The sequence below is a fragment of the Schistocerca serialis genome, chromosome 4 (genome assembly GCF_023864345.2).
Source record: "Schistocerca serialis cubense isolate TAMUIC-IGC-003099 chromosome 4, iqSchSeri2.2, whole genome shotgun sequence".
Taxonomy (NCBI): domain Eukaryota; kingdom Metazoa; phylum Arthropoda; class Insecta; order Orthoptera; family Acrididae; genus Schistocerca; species Schistocerca serialis.
The window spans coordinates 100,485,107-100,507,834 of record NC_064641.1 but is presented as its reverse complement, the minus strand read 5'-3'; positions in this window follow the sequence as shown (position 1 = coordinate 100,507,834).

The following is a 22,728-nucleotide window of genomic DNA, read 5'->3' as shown; positions in this document are numbered from 1 at the left end:
TTCGATCCCTGCGAAACCCTACGTTTAAGCACGATAATGCACGGCCGCATGTTGCAGGTCCTTTATGGGCCTTTCTGGATACAGAAAATGTTCGACTGCTGCCCTGGCCAGCACATTCTCCAGATCTCTCACCAATTGAAAACGTCTGGTCAATGGGGGCCGAGCAACTGGCTCGTCACAACACGCCAGTCACTTCTCTTGATAAACTGTGATATCGTGTTGAAGCTGCATGGGCAGCTGTACCTGTACACGCCATCCAAGCTTATCAAGGCCGTTATGGCGGCCAGAGGTGGTTGTTCTGGGTACTGATTTCTCAGGATCTATGCACCCAAATTGCGTGAAAATGTAATCACATGTCAGTTCTAGTATAATATATTTGTCCAATGAATACCCGTTTGTCATCTGCATTTCTTCTTGATATAGCAATTTTAATGGCCAGTAGTGTATATTGGGACTTAGGGAGCTATGAGAAGTTGCACTACTAAGAAGGCAGTTAGTACACTTTGTATATAGAACTGTTGATAAGACGGATGTGCCAGGGGTGCTTCCAGTGTACATATCCTCATGCAATGATTTATGATTGCCTCCAGTGTACCCTTAGATCCGAGCCGAGTATCGCATTCTAACCCACCCTACAGCCCCCTTTTCAGTGGAGCAAGTGCACAGAAGGCAGCCCACGACCACGAGACCTGCTGTCAAGTAAGTTCTTTGACACGCATTATTGCAGTTCTTCCACTCCCTCTCAGGACTCGTCAGTGAGACACGACACTGCCGACCGCACACAAATGTGACTTCTACAGTGTTGGAACATGCGGACATTCTCACTCAAGATGATCAACGGGTTGCAATCAAAGATCTCGCTGTTCGTCTGGACGTCTCTGTTCATAGGGCTGGTCCACTTGTCCATCAATTGGGGTACTCAAAGGTGTTTTCCTTCTGGATTCCTCGGCTCTTAATAGAAGACCATAAAGAGCGACGAAGGACCGTCTGTCCGGAAGTGCTTGCGCCACAAAAATGCAAACCGACTTCTCCGTGACAACGCCAGACCTCACACAAGAGTGTGCACATGTGGGGAGCTCGCAAAAATTCATGGGACTGTTGTTCTTCATTGACACTACAGTCCAGATCTCGCTTCTTCCAACTTCCAATCCTTTGGTCCAATGGAGTATGTAATCCCTGGGAAGAAGTACGTGGATGATGAGGTTACTGATGCGACAAGACGCTGGCTCCGATGCCGACCAGCAGAGCGACACCATGCGGCTGCACTTTCCCCCCAAGTAAGGCGACGTAAGGAAGTTATGTTGAATGAAGATAATGTTGAAAAATAGAGTTTTGTAGCTAAAAGAATGGGGAATAATATGGTGTATGAAAGCCTGAATAAAACCAGCCTGCTTTCAGAATCGAATGTGTTGCATTACATATTGAACGGTCCTCATACATCTAGATTTCAGCCTGTGTTCTGCAAACCACATTCAAGTTTCTGGCCAGGGTCACTTATTGTACCGTGGCTGAGGGCGCTTGTGATACTATCATTTCCACCGTTGCTTGGCACGAGAAGAACGACTGGCGGTTGTTGCTGTCGTGGTCTTCAGTCCTGAGACTGGCTTGATGCAGATCTCCATGCTACTCTATCCTGTGCAAGCTTCTTCATCTCCCAGTACCTACTGCAGCCTTCATCCTTCTGAATCTGCTTAGTGTAGTCATCTCTTGGTCTCCCTCTACGATTTTCACCCTCCACGCTGCCCTCCAATACTAAATTGGTGATCCCTTGATGCCTCAGAACATGTCCTACCAACCGATCCCTTCTTCGAGTCAAGTTGCGCCACAAACTCCTCTTCTCCCCAATTCTATTCAATACCTCCTCATTAGTTATATGATCTACCCATCTAATCTTCAGCATTATTCTGTAGCATCACATTTCGAAAGCTTCTATTCTCTTCTTGTTTAAGCTATTTATCATCCATGTTTCACTTCCATACATGGCTACACTCCATACAAATACTTTCAGAAACGACTTCCTGACACTTAAATCTATACCCGATGTTAACAAATTTATCTTCTTCAGAAACGCCTTCCTTGCCATTGCCAGTCTACAATTTATATCTTCGCTACTTCGACCATCATCAGTTATTTTGCTCCCCAAATAGGAAAACTCCTTTACTACTTTAAGTGTCTTATTTCCTAATCTAATTCCCTCAGCATCACCCGACTTAATTCGACTACATTCATCTTATATCCTCCTTTCAAGACACTGTCCATTCCATTCAACTGCTCTTCCAAGTCCTTTGCTGTCTCTGACAGAATTACAATGTCATCGGCGAACCTCAAAGTTTTTATTTCTTCTCCATGGATTTTAATACCTACTCCGAATTTTTCTTTTGTTTCCTTTACTGCTTGCTCAATATACAGATTGAATAACATCGGGGAGAGGCTACAACCCTGTCTCACTCTCTTCCCAACCACTGCTTCCGTTTCATGCCCCTTGTCTTTTATAACTGCCATCTGGTTTCTGTGCGAATTGTAAATAGGCTTTCGCTCCCTTTATTTTACCCCTGCCACCTTTATAATTTGAAAAAGAGTATTCCAGTCAACGTTGTCAAAAGCTTTCTCTAAGTCTACAAATGCTAGAAACGTAGGTTTGCCTTTCCTTAATCTTTCTTCTAAGATAAGTCGTAAGGTCAGTATTGCCTCACGTGTTCCAGTGTTTCTACGGAATCCAAACTGATCTTCCCCGAGGTCGGCTTCTACCAGTTTTTGCATTCGTCTGTAAAAAATTCGCGTTAGTATTTTGCAGCCGTGACTTATTAAACTGATAGTTCGGTAATTTTCACATCTGTTAACATCTACTTTCTTTGGGATTGTAGTCCGAGGGTATTTCGCCTGTCTCATGAATCTTGCTCACCAGATGGTAGAGTTTTGTCAAGGCTGGCTCTCCCATGGCCGTCAGTAGTTCTAATGGAATGTTGTCTACTCCCGGGGCCTTGTTTCGACTCAGGTCTTTCAGTGCTCTGTCAAACTCTTCACGCAGTATCGTATCTCCCATTTCATCTTCATCTACATCCTCTTCCATTTCCATAATATTGTCCTCAAGTACTTCGCCCTTGTATAGACCCTCTATATACTCCTTCCAGCTTTCTGCTTTCCCTTCTTTGCTTAGAACTGGGTTTACATCTCAGCTCTTGATATTCATACAGGTGGCTCTGTTTTTTCCAAAGGTCTCTTTAATTTTCCTGTAGGCAGTATCTATCTTACCCCTAGTGGGATAAGCCTCTAAATCGTTAAATTTGTCCTCTAGCCTGGCGGTAACTCTCCGAATAATCTCTAATGTCTCTCATGTTCTCAATGTCTATAAACGAGTTGTGTGTGTCTGTGATCAAATAATGTGTTCCCTGTGATTCGTCACTACTTAGTCGTGCCATACTTGCACAGCATATCTTAAATACCATAAAAGAGGGAGCAGGATGGAATCATGGTTGGTCCAAATGGCTCTAAGCACTATAGAACTTAACATCTGAAGTCATCAGTCCCTTAGACTTAGAACTACTTAAACCTAACTAACCTAAGGACATCACACACATCCATGCCCAAGGCAGGATTCGAACCTGCGACCGTAGCAGCGGTGCGGTTCCGGACTGAAACACCCAGAACCGCTCGACCACAGCGACCGGCTCATGGTTGGTAGTCACACTTTATAATTAAGATACTTTATTGGCGTTACACCTTTAGAAAAATAATTTGAGAATTACAAATTGTGGACGAACCACTAAATAAAAGTTTAGAAATACAATTAGAAACCCAACGTACTCAGTACTCCAAAAAACAATTCCAGATTAAGAAAAGGGGGTTACTGAAACACTTGAGAACTTCAAACTCCCATATAGGACTTCCATCCAAATAGATATAATGAAACAATTACAGGTAAAGGGTGACTTAATAACACTTGAGCACTAGTGCAAAACTAAGATGCCATTGCATAACATGATAGAATCACTTAATTAAAAAAAAAAACTACAACAGAGAAACTGATCTTAAAACAATAAATGCTTACGTACTCAGATGTGTTAATAAAAAATTACTAGAAAAAGCTGCACAAGGAACTCAGTAGCTGCTATGTAGTTTAAGGTTTAGCCAGTTGCCAGTCCCTAATATTTAACAAAACAAGTTCATATACTAACCGGTTATATAGAAAATATATATCTACCTCCTTAACCCAACTTGACGGAAGGAAAATAAATAATAAACTTTGGAAGGGGGTATGTGATCAACTCCCGGTAGTGGTCAGGTTGTTAAACACTGCCGGGCCTAGACCTCGGATGACATTTCACTCTCCGCCAAGGCGCTGGCACAATTAAAAGTTTCTGCCCGAATCACAAAGACATTCCAATAACTCTGAAACATAGAAATGGTGGGCAGAACCTTAGACTCACTTACACATGGACAACTGTATTAGTAGAGTGCAGCTTTTAAAAAAAGCAACATAAAATCGTTTGGTTGCAAGAGACATAAAAAAACTTCTGAGAAAATTTTCAAATAACGGCCACCATTTAACTAGGCCAAGAAAGTCTCCCATAAGAATAATAAAGTTTAAAATCTCTGAGTGCATCGGTGAACAAACAATTACGACGACTTAGTCCGTACCAGGTACACAATTCGAGGGAGCGGGTTCCACAGCTTCACCGCTTCCCCTTAAATTTTGTTCCTAGCGAAGTCACAGAACTTGTATCTCCTAGCTACCCATGTCGGCAAAACGCCTAACCAGTTTCACATCACAACTTGTAAGGGTCGTCATTCTCCTTCGGCAGCCGTTGACACTCGTCTTCCCTGCGAATGACATGAGATCTCGAGGGTTACCCGTCGAAGGCTAAGAATCAACTCGCTTCGCCTGCGAAGCCGCAAAATAAGACACGCGAAAAGCAAAGATAGCTTACCTCAACCACAGTCGATCTCAGTGATACATGAACAATATAAGCCTGGCGCCAGCTTGCCACGGCTCACCCTGACTCTTCTTCAAACACACGTCCTCGCACATTTTAACATGCACAATGTCTATCTTGCTGCGCCTGCTACTTATGTTTGAAGAGGAACTGCGGTATCTAAGTGATCCCGTGATCTGCTCTTCTAGTCTCTTCTCTATCTCCTCTATTAATCATACCTGGTAAGAGTTGGAGAATACCAATATTTGAAAATGAAGTCTTTTGTAACCCACCTCCTTGCAATGAATGTGAAGCTATAAATACGTCATATTAATAATTACCTACGTGAGCAAGTAAAAAATTATCTACACTTTTCATTCTACCACTTATTAATATGAAGCTTGGGGTATACAATGCACATAATTTTTCTCCGTAATCTCCCTTCTTCTCATTGCACTTGGCCCAATGGCCAACGACCTTCCGTATTCCTTACAAATAAAAGGTTTCAGGTTGGTTGTGAAGCCACTTTTGCACCGCATTTCGCATGTCCACACCTGAGGCAAATTGGCGACCACGCAAAGCATCCTTGAGCGGCCCAAACAGGTGAAAGTCACTAGGAGCAAGGTCTGGGCTGTAGGGACGGTGTTCCAATACCTCAGATTTCATCTTGTTGTTGGTTTCAATAGTGTGACGGGCCTTGTGTGGTCGTGCATTGTCAGGTAACAACAACATCTTCTTCGACAGCCAACCTCGGAGTTTGGTGCGAATTGCTGGCTTCAGCTTCTTTTCCAAGAATTCACTATACCCCTCATTGTTGATAGTCGTTCGCTTTTCCATGAACTCTTGCAGTATGGGCCCCTGTGAGTCCCAAAACACGGTTAACATAACTACTGCAGACCGTCGGTGGTCAAACCCGGGACTCCAGTTGGCAGAGCTGAAGCCGGGTCTCACTGTGCCGTATTTTGTCAGGAGGCCGACGAGTTTAATAACGTCAAGGGGCAGTGCAGAGTGATACAGCAGTATTCAGAAGTATTCCTTTATTCAGTTAGTTTACAGAAGGGTAATGTCGGCACGCCATCCGCCTGCTGTTCCGTGAGTCCGGCTGTCTCAGCACTCCTGGACTGCCGACACAGCTGCTGAGGTCATCAAGGCCGCCCGACAATGGAAGTCAGCCACACTCACCCGGTCGTCGCCCGCCGAGCCGTAGTGACGGGCGCCGCTCTACTGTCCACGATTCCAGAGACTGTTACAGTCCCTAGTCCCTACTGCCCTCCGACCCGTTTGGCCTGCTCTGTCTGATCATGGGATGAAGGTGGTTGTACTGATCACTTGTGGCCCTCGGCCACTGCTGATCCCACAGACAGGACCGGACTCGAACCCATCCCCTTCTGAACCCTGTGCCGCAACTTGCCGCTAGTGGTGCTTGCCGGATGGCAACACTCGCCACCATCCCTAAAGCTGTTTCAGCGCTGCTCTGCCTCCAAAACGTACGCCTCGCCCAGACCCCAGTACACCAAGTGGGAAGCGAATGTGGCCCGTCCTGGACCCGCTGCAGACCGCTGTCACTGCCCTCTTTCAGGCAGACCATGTGATCTCCAAGTTCCAGGCTGCCATTCCGTCCTGCCCTGGTGTTGTGTCCCTGGAGGCAAAATACAGCCTGAACAAGTACATAGAAACAAAATACAGGTTTACACAGAATATTTACAACATCGCTGCCAGGCTTGCCCCTATAAGCGTAGACCAGCACAGGTCCGACCCGACTCTCGACTGACCTGGCACACCCCTCAAGCTAAAAGTGCCTGACTATTTATACTGCTTTTCCCTGCGCTTCTGACGTAGTGTCAGAGAGAGACAGAAACTATGGCAGGGGTAATTCCCATACGTCAGCCACTTACACATCACCAGTACCAGCTCTGGCCTACTGCCTCGCCTCATACATCGCAATACCTTAAAGCAACGCTGCACTCCCGTACCTTGCTGTTGCTCCACTCCAAACAAATCGTACGTGTAATACGCCACTGCAGCTCCGCGCCATGTTTACCCTGCCTGGCCTACTGGCTGCCGACTATTACCACACACTACCAGCGGCCCCAGACTTCAACGCCCAACCGCACCTTTACTGAATTTTTAACAGAATTCCTCTTCCCTCTTACTAAGACTAATACTAGCGCAGCATAATCTTTCCTGCAGATGGCCCCATTATGAATTTTTTCCTCGTCGGCGTTCCAGGGTGTTTCCATTGCACACACTGGTGCTTTGACTCTGCCTCGTAGTGATGCAACCACGTTTCATGTCTGGTGACAATTCTGCTCAATACGAGGTGCATTCAAGTTCTAAGGCCTCCGATTTTATTTCTAATTAACTACTCACCCGAAATCGATGAAACTGGCGTTACTTCTCGACGTAATCGCCCTGCAGACGTATACATTTTTCACAACGCTGACGCCATGATTCCATGGCAGCGGCGAAGGCTTCTTTAGGAGTCTGTTTTGACCACTGGAAAATCGCTGATGCAATAGCAGCACGGCTGGTGAATGTGCGGTCACGGAGAGTGTCTTTCATTGTTGGAAAAAGCCAAAAGTCACTAGGACCCAGGTCAGGTGAGTAGGGAGCATGAGGAATAACTTCAAAGTTGTTATCACGAAGAAACTATTGCGTAACGTTAGCTTGATGTGCGGGTGCGTTGTCTCGGTGAAACAGCACACGCGCAGCCCTTCCCGGACGTTTTTGTTGCAGTGCAGGAAGGAATTTGTTCTTCAAAACATTTTCGTAGGATGCACCTGTTACCGTAGTGCGCTTTGGAACGCAATGGGTAAGGATTACGCCCTCGCTGTCCCAGAACATGGACACCATCATTTTTTCAGCACTGGCGGTTACCCGAAATTTTTTTGGTGGCGGTGAATCTGTGTGCTTCCATTGAGCTGACTGGCGCTCTGTTTCTGGATTGAAAAATGGCATCCACGTCTCATCGATTGTCACAACCAACGAAAAGGAAGTCCCATTCATGCTGTCGTTGCGCGTCAACATTGCTTGGCAACATGCCACACGGGCAGCCATGTGCTCGTCCGTCAGCATTCGTGGCACCCACCTGGATGACACTTTTCGCATTTTCAGATCGTCATGCAGGATTGTGTGCACAGAACCCACAGAAATGCCAACTCTGGAGGCGATCTGTTCAACAGTCATTCGGCGATCCCCCAAAACAATTCTCTCCACTTTGTCGATCATGTCGTCAGACCGGCTTGTGCAAGCCCGAGGTTGTTTCAGTTTGTTGTCACACGATGTTCTGCCTTCATTAAACTGTCGCACCCACGAACGCACTTTCGACACATCCATAACTCCATTACCACATGTCTCCTTCAACTGTTGATGAATTTCAATTGGTTTCACGCCACGCAAATTCAGAAAACGAATGATTGCACGCAGTTCAAGTAAGGAAAACGTCGCCGTTTTAAGTATTTAAAACAGTTCTCATTCTCGCTGCTGGCGGTAAAATTCCATCTGCCGTACGGTGCTGCCATCTCTGGGACGTATTGACAATGAACGCGGTTCGCAGGAGAGCTTCTGTAAAGTTTGGAAGGTAGGAGACGAGATACTGGCAGAAGTAAAGCTGTGAGACCGGGCGTGAGTCGTGCTTCGGTAGCTCAGATGGTAGAGCACTTGCCCGCGAAAGGCAAAGGTCCCGAGTTCGAGTCTCGGTCGGGCACACAGTTTTAATCTGCCAGGAAGTTTCATATCAGCGCACACTCCGCTGCAGAGTGAAAATCTCATTCTGAATGCGCATGTTTCTATCTGTTTCCAGCCCGGAGAAAATAAATCGGCCTTAGAACCTGAATGCACCTCGTAATGCATCACCTTTGTTGTTGAAAAGAGTGAGTAATCGTTGACAGACCCTAACACGGGTGAGCTTATGGTCGTCGGTAATTTTTCTTGCTACCCACCGTGCTCAGACCTTATGGAAACCGAGCTCGTCATGGATGATGTGATGGGTGGAGCCATGGCTGATACTCAAAATGGATGCTTCGTCATTGATAGTGATTCGCCTATTCGCCAGAACCATCTCCTGAACTCGCTGAATGTTGTCATCGGTAGTGGAGGTTAATTCCCGTGCCGCTCCCTATTCATGCTTTACACTTGTTCGACCACTTTTAAACTTCTCGATCCACAAAAACACAGTTTTACGTGATAGTGCACTTCTTCCATATTCGATGATAGTCTGCGATGAATGGCTGCCCCTTTGACACCCTTCGAGCAGAGGAATCGGAGTACCGCCCGTTGTTCCTCTTTGGTGCGCGGTTCTAACGGAGCTGCCATGCTATATCTGCAACAGAAGGAAGAACAATGGCGGAAATAGAATCAAACTATCACAGCAGTACCACAACAGTATAATAACGACATGTGCGAGGACAGAAGACAAGGTGCGCTATGCAGCAAACGTTATGACAAAAGTATAGAAATTTTTTGACTTGCCCTCGTATCTGACATAAGCTGATTTTTGATGGTAGTTTATTTTATCGAGTTTGTTTGGGGTGTACGATGATCGTCGGTCGTATCGTATATGTACTACCTTTTAGCGTAAGCCACAGCTAATGTTCAGTAAAAAAGTTCTTATGCTGTCAGCAGATATATGCATGCATAAATTACATTATCATGTGAGTATTAGGAGTATACGCTAACAAACAGTACATATAGGGAACCACTTATGGTAGAAGCACACCTGAAATAAATTCGATATAATAAACTACCTCAAAAAAACAGCTTACGTCAGGTTCGTAATTATTAGTATGACATACACTACTGGCACTACGAAGATGACGTGTTACAGACGCGAAATTTAACCGACAGGAAGAAGATGCTGTGATATGCAAACGATTAGCTTTTCTGAACATTCATACGAGGTTGGCGCCGGTGGCGACAGCTACAACGTGCTGACATGAGGAAAGTTTCCAACCGATTTCTCGTACACAAACAGCAGTTGACCGGCGTTGCCTGGTGAAACGTTGTTGTGATGCCTCGCGTAAGGAGGAAAAATCCGTACCATCACGTTTCCGACTTTGATAAAGGTCGGATTGTAGCCTATCGCGATTGCGGTTTATCGTATCGCGACTTTGCTGCTCGCGTTGGTCGAGATCCAATGACTGTTAGCAGAAAATGGAATCGGTGGGTTCAGGAGGGTAATACGGAACGCCGTACTGGATCCCAACGGCCTCGTATCACTAGCAGTCGAGATGACAGGCATCTTATCCGCATGGCTGTAACGGATCGTGCAGCCACATCTCGATCCCTGAGTCAACAGATGGGGACGTTTGCAAGACAACGACCATCTGCACGAACAGTTCGACGACGTTTGCAGCAGCATGGACTGTCAGCTCGGAGACCATGGCTGTGGTTACCCTAGATGCTGCATCACAGACAGAGCGCCTGTGGTGGTGTACTCAACGACAAACCTGGGTGCACGAATGGCGAAACGTCATTTTTTTCGGATGAATCCAGGTTCTGTTTACAGCATCATGATGGTCGCATCCGTGTTTGGCGACATCGCGGTGAACGCACATTGGAAGCGTATATTCGTATTCGCCACACTGGCGTATCACCCGGCGTGATGGTATGGAGTGCCAATGGTTACACGTCTCGGTCATCTCTGGTTCGCATTGACGACACTTTGAACAGTGTATGTTACATTTCAGATGTGTTACGACCCGTGGCTCTAGCCTTCATTCGATCCCTGCGAAACCCTACATTTCAGCAGGATAAATCACGACCGCATGTTGCAGGTCCTGTACGGGCTTTTCTGGATACAGAAAATGTTCGACTTTTGCCCTGGCCAGCATATTCTCCTCATCTCTCACCAACTGAAAACGTCGGCTCAATGATGGCCGAGAAACTGGCTCGTCACAATACGCCACTCACTACTCTTGATGAACTGTGGTATCGTGCTGGAGCTGCATGGGCAGCTGTACCTGTACACGCCATCCAAGCTCTGTTTGGCTCAATGCCCAGGCGTATCAAGGCCGTTATTACGGCCAGAGGTGGTTGTTCTGGGTACTGATTTCTCAGGATGTATGGACCCAAATTGCGTGAAAATGTAATCACATGTCAGTTCTAGTATAATTTATCTGTCCAATGAATACCCGTTTATCATCTGCATTTCTTCTTGGTGTAACAATTTTAATGGCCAGTAGTGTATCTATAGTCAACGTTAAGAGATGCTTGAGGTGGTGCAAAGAGCCAAGTCACTGGACATTGCATGACTGTAATCTGCACATTGTGGCAATCTGATGGTAGGGTTTGGGTTTGGCAAAGGCTGCTATCCCGTGCAATGCCAGCAGTGAAGTACAGAGGAGGTTGTGTTAGGTATGGATGTACTTTCTGTAGTTAGAGTGTCGTCCCCTACGCTGCTTCATTAAACTCTCAATGCTCGAAGGATGTGGACAATTTTACACCATTGCGTACTGTGTACGGTAAGGGAACAGTTAGAAGACGATGATTGCTTGCATCAGTATGATAACATATGCTGCCATAAAATAACATTTTTTAGGCAATTGTCTATGGACGATAATATTCCTGAAATGGACTGGCTTGCTCAGAGTCGCGACGTGAATCCAATGGAAAACCTTTGGGCTGCATTAGAACGTCGACTTCACTCCAGACCCAATGTCCAACCTCACTGCCTGCTCTGGTTTCGACTCCTGAGGAAGAATGGGCTGCCATTCCACCACTGACATTCAGACGTCTCGTTGAAAGTTTCCTCAGCATACTTCAAGCCGTTAGATGGGCGAAGGGTGGGCACGTCCCACATTAATTTCCGGTAACAGGTAGCTGGATACTTTTGATCAGATACCGTACGTATCGCAGTTGTCACTCTTCTCCGCTGTTTATTACAGATTTTGTGACCGTGATGAAGGAAAACAAAGATAGGATTGTAGATTTTCCAATGATGAGACAGTTCCGCGATGTCCTAGGTTGCATCGGAAACCTCACCGTGGAGTACTCACTTGTGATACTCTCAGTGCTGGTACGTCTGTCTAGTGGTAACCTTCAGCTCTGCGGGCCACCTGGTAGTGTCTAGAAGGTGTAGGTTGGGTGCAACCACTGGGTTTTGTTGTCTGTATGATTTCTAAACGGTCATCACTATACGTTCCGGAGCAATGGAGGAACACGCTTTGCACTACTGACCCTGTGACTTATAGGTAAAATAAAGGCAAACCTACGTTTATGGTTTCCAGAATGAGATTTTCGCTCTGAAGCGGAGTGTGCGCTGATATGAAACTTCCTGGCAGATTGAAACTGTCTGCCGGACCGAGACTCGGGCTCGGAATCTTTGCCTTTCGCGGGCAAGTGCTCTACCATCTGATCTACCCAAGCACGATTCACGCCCCGTCCTCACAGCTTTATTTCCGCCAGTACCTCGTCTCCTACTTTCCAAACTTAAACTTCACAGAAGTTTGGTAGAGCTCTTGCCCACGAAAGGCAAAGGTCCCGAGTTCAAGTCTCGGCCCACAGTTTTAATCTGCCAGGAAACTACGTTTATAGTATCTGTGGATCTAAAGTACGCTTCTGGAGATAGTATGCCTAAAATACAGGGAGAGAAAGGTTATTTGTAACTCGTACGGGAAAGGGACTGCAGTTACAAGAGTCGAAGGAATTGAAAGGAAAGCAGTGTTTAAGAATGGAGTGAGGTAGTGAGACAGGATTGTAACCTATACTCTATGCTATTCAACGTGAACACTAAACAAGCTGTGAAGGAAACCAAGGAAAAATTTGAAATGTTGATTAAAGATAAGATAGCAGAAACCAAAGGTTGGAGGTTTGCCGGTGGCATTGTAATTCTGTCAGAAACGGCCTAGGAAGAGTAGTGAACGAAGCCGATAGTGTCTCTAAACGAAGTTACAAGATGAACATTAAAAAAGGTTAACTAGGATAATGGAATGTAATCTGAATAAGTCGAGTGTTGCAGAGGGAATTAGGTTAGAAAATGTGACCGAAAAGTAGGACATGAGTTTTGTTATTTGCGCAACAAAATAAATGACAATGGACGAAGTAAAGAAGATATGAAACGCAGATTGGCCACACATTTAAATACTTTTTAAAAAAGAAATGATTTAAAATCCAATATGAATTTAAATCATAGGAAGTCTTTTTTGAAAGTATTTCTCTGGAGTGTAGCCTTCTATGGAAGTGAAACTCGTATGATAACAGTTCAGGCGACAAGAGAATGAAGCTTTTGAAATGAGGTGCTACAGAAGAATGTTGAAGATTAGTTGTGTAAATCAGACAACTAAAGAAGTGATACCAAATGGAATTTGGGAGGAAGTATTTTTATCGCTCATCTTGAGTTGAAGAAGGGTTCGATTGATAAGACAAATCCAGAGGCCTCAAAAATCTTCGATTTGATGATGGAGAGAAGCGGTAAATACTGCGGAGGGAGACCACGCCTCAACTACAGCGAGCAGGGGCAGATGGACGTACGCATAGAGAGGTGAAAAAGTTGCGTAGGACACGATCTCGTGTAGATCTACGTACAGCCAGTTTTCAGACTGAAGAACGTAACAACAATAACAAAAACAACAACAGGAAAAGCAACAACAACAACAACAACAAGAGTAACAACTACAACGCAGTCGTTCAGGTTGTTTTCGGCGTGATTAATTAATCAACGGTGTGCTTCTGGGTTTTCTTCCGACTGGTGTTTCTATTGCATGCACAATATTTCGACGAGCGAAACAGTCTTCTTCAGTTGCTGCGAGCTTTACTGTTATGTCTTCGTACATCCATAGTTGAAAAGGAGGACAGTGGGACGTTAGCTGGTATAAATTTATATTAAAAATGAAGAAATTCCTCCAGCTGTATTTAAGGTGTCAATTTTATTTTGGAAACTAGTTTCAACGTTGTAACAACGTCATCTTCAGGCCCATACACTTGTTGACGTCAACTGCGTTCGGCTGATACTAGAAGTCAGTGGCAAGATATGGACGTGCCCCGTGTGGAAGGTGGTTAGTAATGTTACGTGTTCTTGCTGCGTGGACTCCAACCAGATTGTGAACTATAGCGGCAGAAGACCAACAGTTGTTCACAGTCTGGTTAGAGTTCTTCGAGCGAGTGCACTTGGCAGCAAAACTTGCAGCACCTGAAGAAGAATGGTGGGTCGGTTGTCGAAATACTGCACGTAAAATGGGAGCAACAAACCGGCAGAATACCCACAAGCACATCATTATTTATTTTTATTTATTTATTTATTTATTTATTGTTCCGTGGGACCACGTTAAGGAGAAATCTCCATGGTCATGGAACGAGTCAATACATGAAATTATAACACGATTGTAGAAACAGATAAAATGAAATATGAGAAACATTTTCAGGCGACACGTCGTTAGTTTAAATAAAGAAAATCAACAATGTAACACTGGAATTTGCTTAATTTTTTAGCTCTTCCAGGAGCTCCTCGACAGAATAGAAGGAGTGAGCCATGAGGAAACTCTTCAGTTTAGACTTAAAAGCGTTTGGGCTACTGCTAAGATTATTGAGTTCTTGTGGTAGCTTATTGAAAATGGATGCAGCAGAATACTGCACTCCTTTCTGCACAAGAGTCAAGGAAGTGCATTCCACATGCAGATTTGATTTCTGCCTAGTATTAACTGAGTGAAAGCTGATAACTCTTGGGAATAAGCTAATATTGCTAACAACAAACGACATTAAAGAAAATATATACTGTGAGGGAAATGTCAAAATTCCCAGACTATTGAATAGGGGTCGACAAGAGGTTTTCGAGCTTACACCACACATAGCTCGAACAGCCCGATTTTGAGCCAAAAATACCCTTTTTGAATCAGAAGAATCACCCCAAAAAATAATACCATATGACATAAACAACAACAAGCATTCTATTCTCTTAGTTTTCATTCAGCTCATAATCCGAGGGTATGCCTGGTTTATCTTGCACTCTAAGTGATAAACTGAATGAAATATTGTTTTCCATTTATAAAGTTGCGTAATGTTACAACAATAACTGAGCTATTTGTACAAGACAGCCTCCCTTTCTCAGCGTGATCACTGTTTCAGGGCATGCTACTTACGCTCTAAGGAAAAAAAAAAAAAAAAAGAAATACGACCCACCATGAAGAAATTATCCGATTCGTATAGAAATCGGTAGATGTGATGTTCACGTGCAGCAAACAAATGATTACAAATTCACAAACATTGGATTATCTATTGAAGAGAAAGAGCTCCACAAAATGAGCAAGTCATTAACGTGTTGGTCCACCTGTGCCCGTGTGGAAGCAGTTACCTGGCTTGGCAGTGACTGATAGAGAGGTTGGATGTGCTCCTGAGGGATATCGTGCCAGATTCTGTCCAATTGGTGCGTTGGACCGTCAAAATCCTGAACTGGTTGGAGGGCCCTGCCCATAATACTCCAAACTTTCTCAACTGGGGAGAGATCCGGCGACTTTGCTGGACAAGGTAGAAGTGTTCCAAGAAAAGCAGTATAATTTCTCACTGTGTGCGGGCGGTCGTTGTCTTGCTGAAATGTAAGCCCAGGTTGGTTTGGCATGAAGTGGGGTAGAACATTGTAGATGCACCACTGTGGTGTGAGGGTGCAGCTGATGAAAACCAAAGTGGTCCTACTATTGAAAGAAATGGCACCTCAAACTATCACTCCTGGTGTCTGACCGTACGGCGGGCGACTGTCAGATGACATCCCACTGCTGGCCGGGGCGCTCCAGACACATCTTCACCGGGCATCTACTCCTGTCAGTGATTGCAGGCCGAAGACGTGACTTTAGACGTACGGACAACAATGGGTTACTTGTGTCGCCTGCGATACGGCCCGACACCCAGTACCATTTCTATCCATAGCAGGAACCATTTGGTTGTCACTGGAGCACCCTTACAGCACAACGGTACGTCGACGATATTCTAAGCCCCGGTTTGTCGCCCGACATGGCAAACTATCCTGGGTATGCATTTCAGTAAGATGGCCATCCGCGCTAGGTGAGAATTTCTACTGCTTGATCTTTTGCTTGGCAAACCCTACCTTGGCCAGCAAGGTCGCTGGGTCTCTTCCCAGTTGAGAAAGTTTGGAGCATTATGGGCAGGGCTCTCCAATCATCTCGGGATTTTGACGATCTAACGGGCCATTTAGAGAGAATTTGGCACTATATCCGTCAGCGGGACATCCAATAAGTCTATCAATCATTGACAAGCCGAGTAACTGCTTCCATATGAGCAGAGGCGGATCAAAGCGTTATTTACTTGCTCAAATTGTGGAGTTCTTTCTCTTCAATAAATTATCCAATTTTTGTGAAACTGTAATCATTTGTTTGCCTCTACATGAACGTCACTTCTACCGACTTCCGTCCCGTTCGGATTATACCTTCGTGGTGTGTCGTTTTTTTGTCTCAGAGTGTGTCATGCTGTCTAGATTTAAATATGTGCAGTTGTTTCTATAAACCTTAATGTGGTGCGTGGAATGCTATATTTGGGACGTGGCTTCAACTGCTATCGACACGTAGGAAATGTTTCCTATGCATGTCACAGTGAAGGTACGGTTGACCCCGCCACCACTTAGTGGAAATATAGTTATCTTTCAGGAAAGGTTGTAAGCTTACTGTCATATCGCTGGCTTAGTTGCGGAGAATCTTTGTGGGCAGCGCGTTTTGCGGTCGAGCACGGAACACGGAATTGTTGTGTTGCTTTGTGGGCAGCTCTGCAAAGGTTCAAATGGCTCTAAGCACTGTGAGGCTTAAGATCTGAAGTCATGAGTCTCCTAGAACGTATAACTACTTAAACTTAACTAACCTAAGGACATCACACACATCCATGCCCGAGGCAGCATTCGAACCTGCGACCGTAGTAGCCGCGTGGTTTCTGACCGAAGCGCCTAGAACCGCTCGGCCACAGCGGCCGGCGTACGCTCGTCAGAGTGATATTGTGGACTGGTAATCATCCATTATTGGAATAAACACTTAGAATGCAAACAGGGCAACCTTCAATTTTCTTATCATCTCAGAATATAGTTATTCATACCAGACTGACACAGTGTTGTGTTTAACGTTGAGAGGCTCCCCTAAACCCGCTTGCATCTTTAGGTACATAATTTCAGGCAAGCCACCAGAAGTCTGGAGCAGAACAATACGACCACCGTGGGATTATCAAGTACGTGGTGTGGACAGGGCGCACGGTTACGAAACGGGAAGCGACAGCCAGTTAAGACAGTTCCCCAATCCCACTTGTTCCCCCAGGCGTGTTACAAGGTGCACAAAATGTTCTCATAACTGTTACCACATTGTGTGAATTGGTAAAAATATCATAAGATTTTCTCACGGTATTAGGGATATTTTTCTGAATATTAAATGGTAAAATATAGTACAGCATGTCTTAGCTATAGACGGTACGACCGACAGATGAGAAGGAAAAATCAAACGGAATTGCCGTTATTAAGGCTTAGCCCTACCAGTCTGTACTACAACAGAAAAAACATTGCTAAGCTGATCAACAGTTTTCGGAATGTTTTACTGAGAAATCGAGTGGTGGAGTTTTTATAGAACTGTTTGATCAAAATTCAAAGACATCTGATTGAAATGTCACTTTTTTGCGAGAAAATTTTAATTAATAAGTGAAAAATTTGACAAGACGAGAGGAAGCCGAAGTGTTATAATTCCGATGTAACGATCCACAATTAGTAGTCTTGTGGAAATCGAGGTTGGAAGGTTCAAATGGCTCAAATGGCTCTGAGCACTATGGGACTTAACTGCTAGGGTCATCAGTCCCCTAGAACTTAGAACTACTTAAACCTAACTAACCTAATGACATCACACACATCCATGCCCGAGGCAGGATTCGAAGCTGCGACCGTAGCGGTCACGCGGTTCCAGACTGTAGCGCCCAGAACCGCTCGGTCAGCCCGGCCGGCGAAGTTGGAAGGGGGAGAAAGGAAAGGGAAGGTAGTAATGATATCAGCTGTATTGGGGCCTACGCAGAATCAGCGGCGACGAGCGAAAATTTGTGCTGGACGGCGTCTCGGACCGGGATTTCCTGCTTATTAGGCAGTAGCGTTAAGGGGCTCCGGAAAGGCTCAAAATTATGAAAAGTTCAATTTTTACTTTTTTGCGTTTTCTGAATCTGCAGACTATTACCTTTTAATAGATATAAAATTTATTCAATTCCGAAGACTACAACTATTTTTAAATTTTTTTTGAAATGTGTTCTACATGGGCGTGACCCACTGTGGCGCTGTTAAACTGCTGTCAAATGGTGTTATTATTAACGTCCGTGCTTATCAGGTACATTTTAGTGATGTGAGATAAAGTATGTGTTGTGGCTAACCTGTGATGGTTCAATATATATCGCTGGTGTGATTGTCGATTGTTTCATGTTTATTTACTCTGTCGTTATCTCGAAAATATTCGTAATTAATTCTGTTTCTTGAGTCTCTGTTTTGTTGAAGTATAATAATGAGTAAAAGTAAAGTTATTAGAAATCCTCTGAAGGCTTTTAACAAAAGGAGAAATGTTGGAAAGCCAAAGGTATGTGTTATTACTGTAAACAATAAAGACGATAACCAAGTGAGTGAACCTAACCTCTCAAGTACACCTGCCCATAGCAGTCAAAGTGAGAAGGAAAATACTTCACAGAAGAAGCTTGGTTCAATGAGTGAAAAATATGAATGTTTTATGGGCGAATCGGATGTGAATGAAATATTTGATATGTCGGTTCTCAAAGGAATTTTTTCAAACTGTGTAAGATGTATTCATTGTAGTGAAGTTGGTCTGGAACCCTCCATAATAAAGCACGTAGGACTTGCTAGTGAAATACAACTGAAATGTGATAAGTGTTCATACATGACCACCTTTTGGAACAGTGTTGCAGTAACTGCAACTGAAGAAAATGGTAGCAAAATCTACGAACACAACATTAGATTTGTTTATTCCTTGCGTTCAGTTGGTAAGGGTGCTACTGCAGGTGCAATTTTCTGTGGCATCATGAATCTTCCAAATCCCCCAACCAAGTTTGCGACCTATAATAAATTAATAGGGTCTAAAGTAGAAGATGTTTGTATAGAATCTATGAAGAACGCTGTGGAAGAGGCAGTAATGGAAAATAATGGTAACAGAGATTTGACTGCAGCGTTCGATGGTACCTGGCATAAACGGGGACACACATCTCTTCATGGTGTAGTATCTGCCACCAGTATGTATACAGGGAAAGTTTTAGATGTAGCAGTAATATCAAAGTATTGTAGATGTCCACAAAAATATAAAGGTACACATGAAAATAATTGCAAAGCTAACTATAGTGGCAGTAGTGGAGGAATGGAAGTGGCTGGTGTTGTCAGTACATTCCAGCGTTCTGAGGCGTGTGATAAAGTGCGATATGTTAATTACCTTGGTGACGGTGATTCTAAAAGTTTCAAACATGTTCAAGGACTGAAGCCCTATGGTGATGATGTTGTAGTGCAGAAATTTGAGTGTATTGGACACGTACAGAAGCGAATGGGAACAAGACTTCGGCGACTGAAAGCTTCGTACAAAAAACAAAAACTCAGTGATGGTAAAGGGTTGGATGGGAAGGGAAGGTTAACTGACAGTGTAATTGACAAAATACAGAACTATTACGGAATGGCTATTAGGCAAAATACACAAAGTGTCGACGAAATGAAGAAGGCTGTTTGGGCTCTTTTTTTTCATACTTCTTCAACCGATGAAAATCCCCAACATAGCTTGTGTCCCAAAGAAGAAGACAGTTGGTGTAAATATAACAAAGGATTGCTAACTGGTGAAGTGTACACTCATAAGCATAGTCTGCCTCATGCAATAATGGAGGTGATAAAACCTATTTTCAGAGACTTAGCAGCACCTGAACTGTTGAAAAAGTGTATTCACGGAAAAACTCAAAACCCCAATGAAAGTGTAAATAGTGTTATATGGTCGAGAATCCCCAAGACTGTATTTGTTGGAATAGAAACACTTCGCTTTGGTGTGTATGATGCTGTTGCGACTTTCAATGACGGCAACATTGTAAGGTGCAAGGTATTTAGAAATATGGGAATGAAGATAGGTTCTAACATGGTACGAGCGATGCTTGCTTTAGACAAGGAACGCCTTCGGGCTGCAGACAGGGCTGTAAAGAGTCTAGAAATACAAGCAAGAGTAAACAGGAGGAGGAACAAGAGGAAGCTGGAGGAGGAGTTTGCAGAGGATGAAGATAATCCATCCTATGGACCTGGAATGCACTAAAAAGTTAATCCAATATTTGTCGCTCGATTCCCAAAACCTTTATTTTCTCATACTAATTACATGTTTTCTAAGGATCTTCCAAACATATTTGTTTCAAAGTTTCAGTAAATGTTACACAGTACCTTCTGCATAATTTAACACAGCCTTTTTCCAAAAAACTGTATATTTTTGAATATGTAAATAAGAAATTGCAAAAAAATGTTGTGAATTTTCATTACAATTGAAAAAAAATCATCTTTAATAACTGAACTAAAATTTTGTAAAATCCCTGTGTTAAGTTGTAGCCCATATACCAATAAATAATCTGTAAAAAGTTCAACTTCCTACCTCAAATACTTTGTGAGGAAAGATGTAATTTATAAGCGTTATTTTAACATTGCAAGTATAGGGCGTTCCGGAGCCCCTTAATCACTAAGCCACCCGGACGCAATGTTCAGGGCAAATGCTGAGACTTTCTTGGCACGCTCCCCGGCCGAGTCACACTGCCATCTAACGCCAGCTATCCGCATTCTGCGTCCATGTGCACCATGCTCTCTAAAATTTTAGATTGCCGCTGGTAAGTCGAACGTAAATGTGGATCTGCACTGAAAGTTGTGATTCCACATGAAGTCCTGATGCAGTTGATATCATTAGTTGGTTCCCTTTTTTTCCTTTCTCCCTCCCCCTGTAGCGTCGCGGCTATTACGCGACTGTACATTGTTGCAGTAAGTTCGTTACGTTATGGCAAACTGTTTTGGAAGCCTGCAGTATAGTAGCGTTCGGTGGGGGCCGGAATGTGGCCTGCTGTATGCGCACGTCGCTAAAGCGCACCGTGAGAATGCTCACTGTGGCGTGTACTAAAATCACTTATTCACCTCACCAAAGAAACTAAATAACTACGGTAAATATTAGCTCTTTTTTCCAAATTTGGCACATGATCTTTTGTTATTCAGACGAGCTTTGTGCCGAAATTAGATACCGCTACTTACAATAGTTTCGAAGATATAAAAAACGTATTAAAAAGTACTAAAACTACACTTAAGAAAATAAATTCAGATAGAAATAATAACAGTTTATATTTATTTTGTTCTGTGAAAACAGTAATAGCATTCTTAGTGTGCTGATTTATTTTATACAGATTTTCAATTCTAAACTTTCGTAATGGAAATAACAGTGTAAAAATTAATATTTATATTTTGTGTTAGGGTGAGGGTAAATGAGAGTGAATGTGAGTGTGTATGTGGGACATATGTGAAATTTCAATTCTATATTGAATTACACCTTTCATAACTAGCAAGTGTTACGCCACCAGGATGTCATGAAAAAACTGTGAATCCCCCTCACTGGCGGATGACGTATGTCTATGAGCGGTTGCTTTTCTAATAAGGCATCCAAAAAAGGTAATAAGAGGATAATCAGTTCTAAAGTACATTTCAAGCATAGTTTTGTCTTAGTTTTAGTTTCATTTGATTCAGTGGAGCATTTTGTTAACGCTTGCAGCATGAAATGACCTAGGTGCATCTGCGAATGATGATTGGAGTAAAGCAGTTTGAGCTCGAATATGATCATGAAAGATTAATCTGATTGGCTGTTCGTTTTGATCAACCAATGCGAGTAAAGTCTTTCCCGCGCATTGGGATGAGTTATGCCCTGAAAGCAACGGCATTCAGTCAGTCGTGAACTAGCTGCCGAACGAGGTCATGTTAGACGTGTGCGAAAAAATTGTTTGTAAGATGAAGAAATGACTGTTATTTCGCATTCGGTTTATACCGCCGTGCAGGCAGATCCATGTACGGACAGTTCTGTGACATTTGGGAGATTTTGGAGTGTTTGTTGTAGAGAAAACCGCGTGTGAAACTATCGGCCCTTGCATGGCGTGTTCAGTATGCATTTGCAGAACGTTTTTAGCGAGCATTTTCTTTTGAAGAATCTGCTGAAAAGGACCGAGTGTGAAACTAATTTCGTAGCAGAGTATTGACTTTATTAATCTCGTAATATTTCGGGTTGGACTTAACACATTTTTGGCTGTCTTGCGTGTGACATAAGCTTCATGATCTAGTAGTGGATGTGCTATCGACGTAAATGTGGGCTTGTTGAGACCCTAGCTAAAAGACAATAAGAAACATTTGTATGGATAAGCGGACATTTTCAACGAAGGAAGGAAGGAAGCATCACCTTATGCCCGTTATTACTAGAGATTTGCATGTTTTTTTGTTACCTGAGTTACGCGGACTATGCAGTCGTAAGTATGGACGATGGTTTTCTTTAACGTTACTTTTAACTTCGTCTGCATAGTACCTACGAATGCAGAGCAATGGATGGTGAACGAACGCTGTACAAAGGTATGTGGACATTAATTTTGCAGCTTTCTTCACAATGTGCTAGCGAACATTTTAGCACCACTCCGCCGAACCAACTCCACCTTCAATTTACATAATATGTATCGCAGTCCCGGATTTCGCATGGTGTCTTTTTTCGGCCATGTCTGAAAGAACAAGCACGACGCCTCGGTGGGTAATGAATCCACAACCCTAAACACTGATGCATGCACAACTAAGTTCGACCTCCAGTGAGATTTAAAATTAGCGAGCATGAAGGACGTG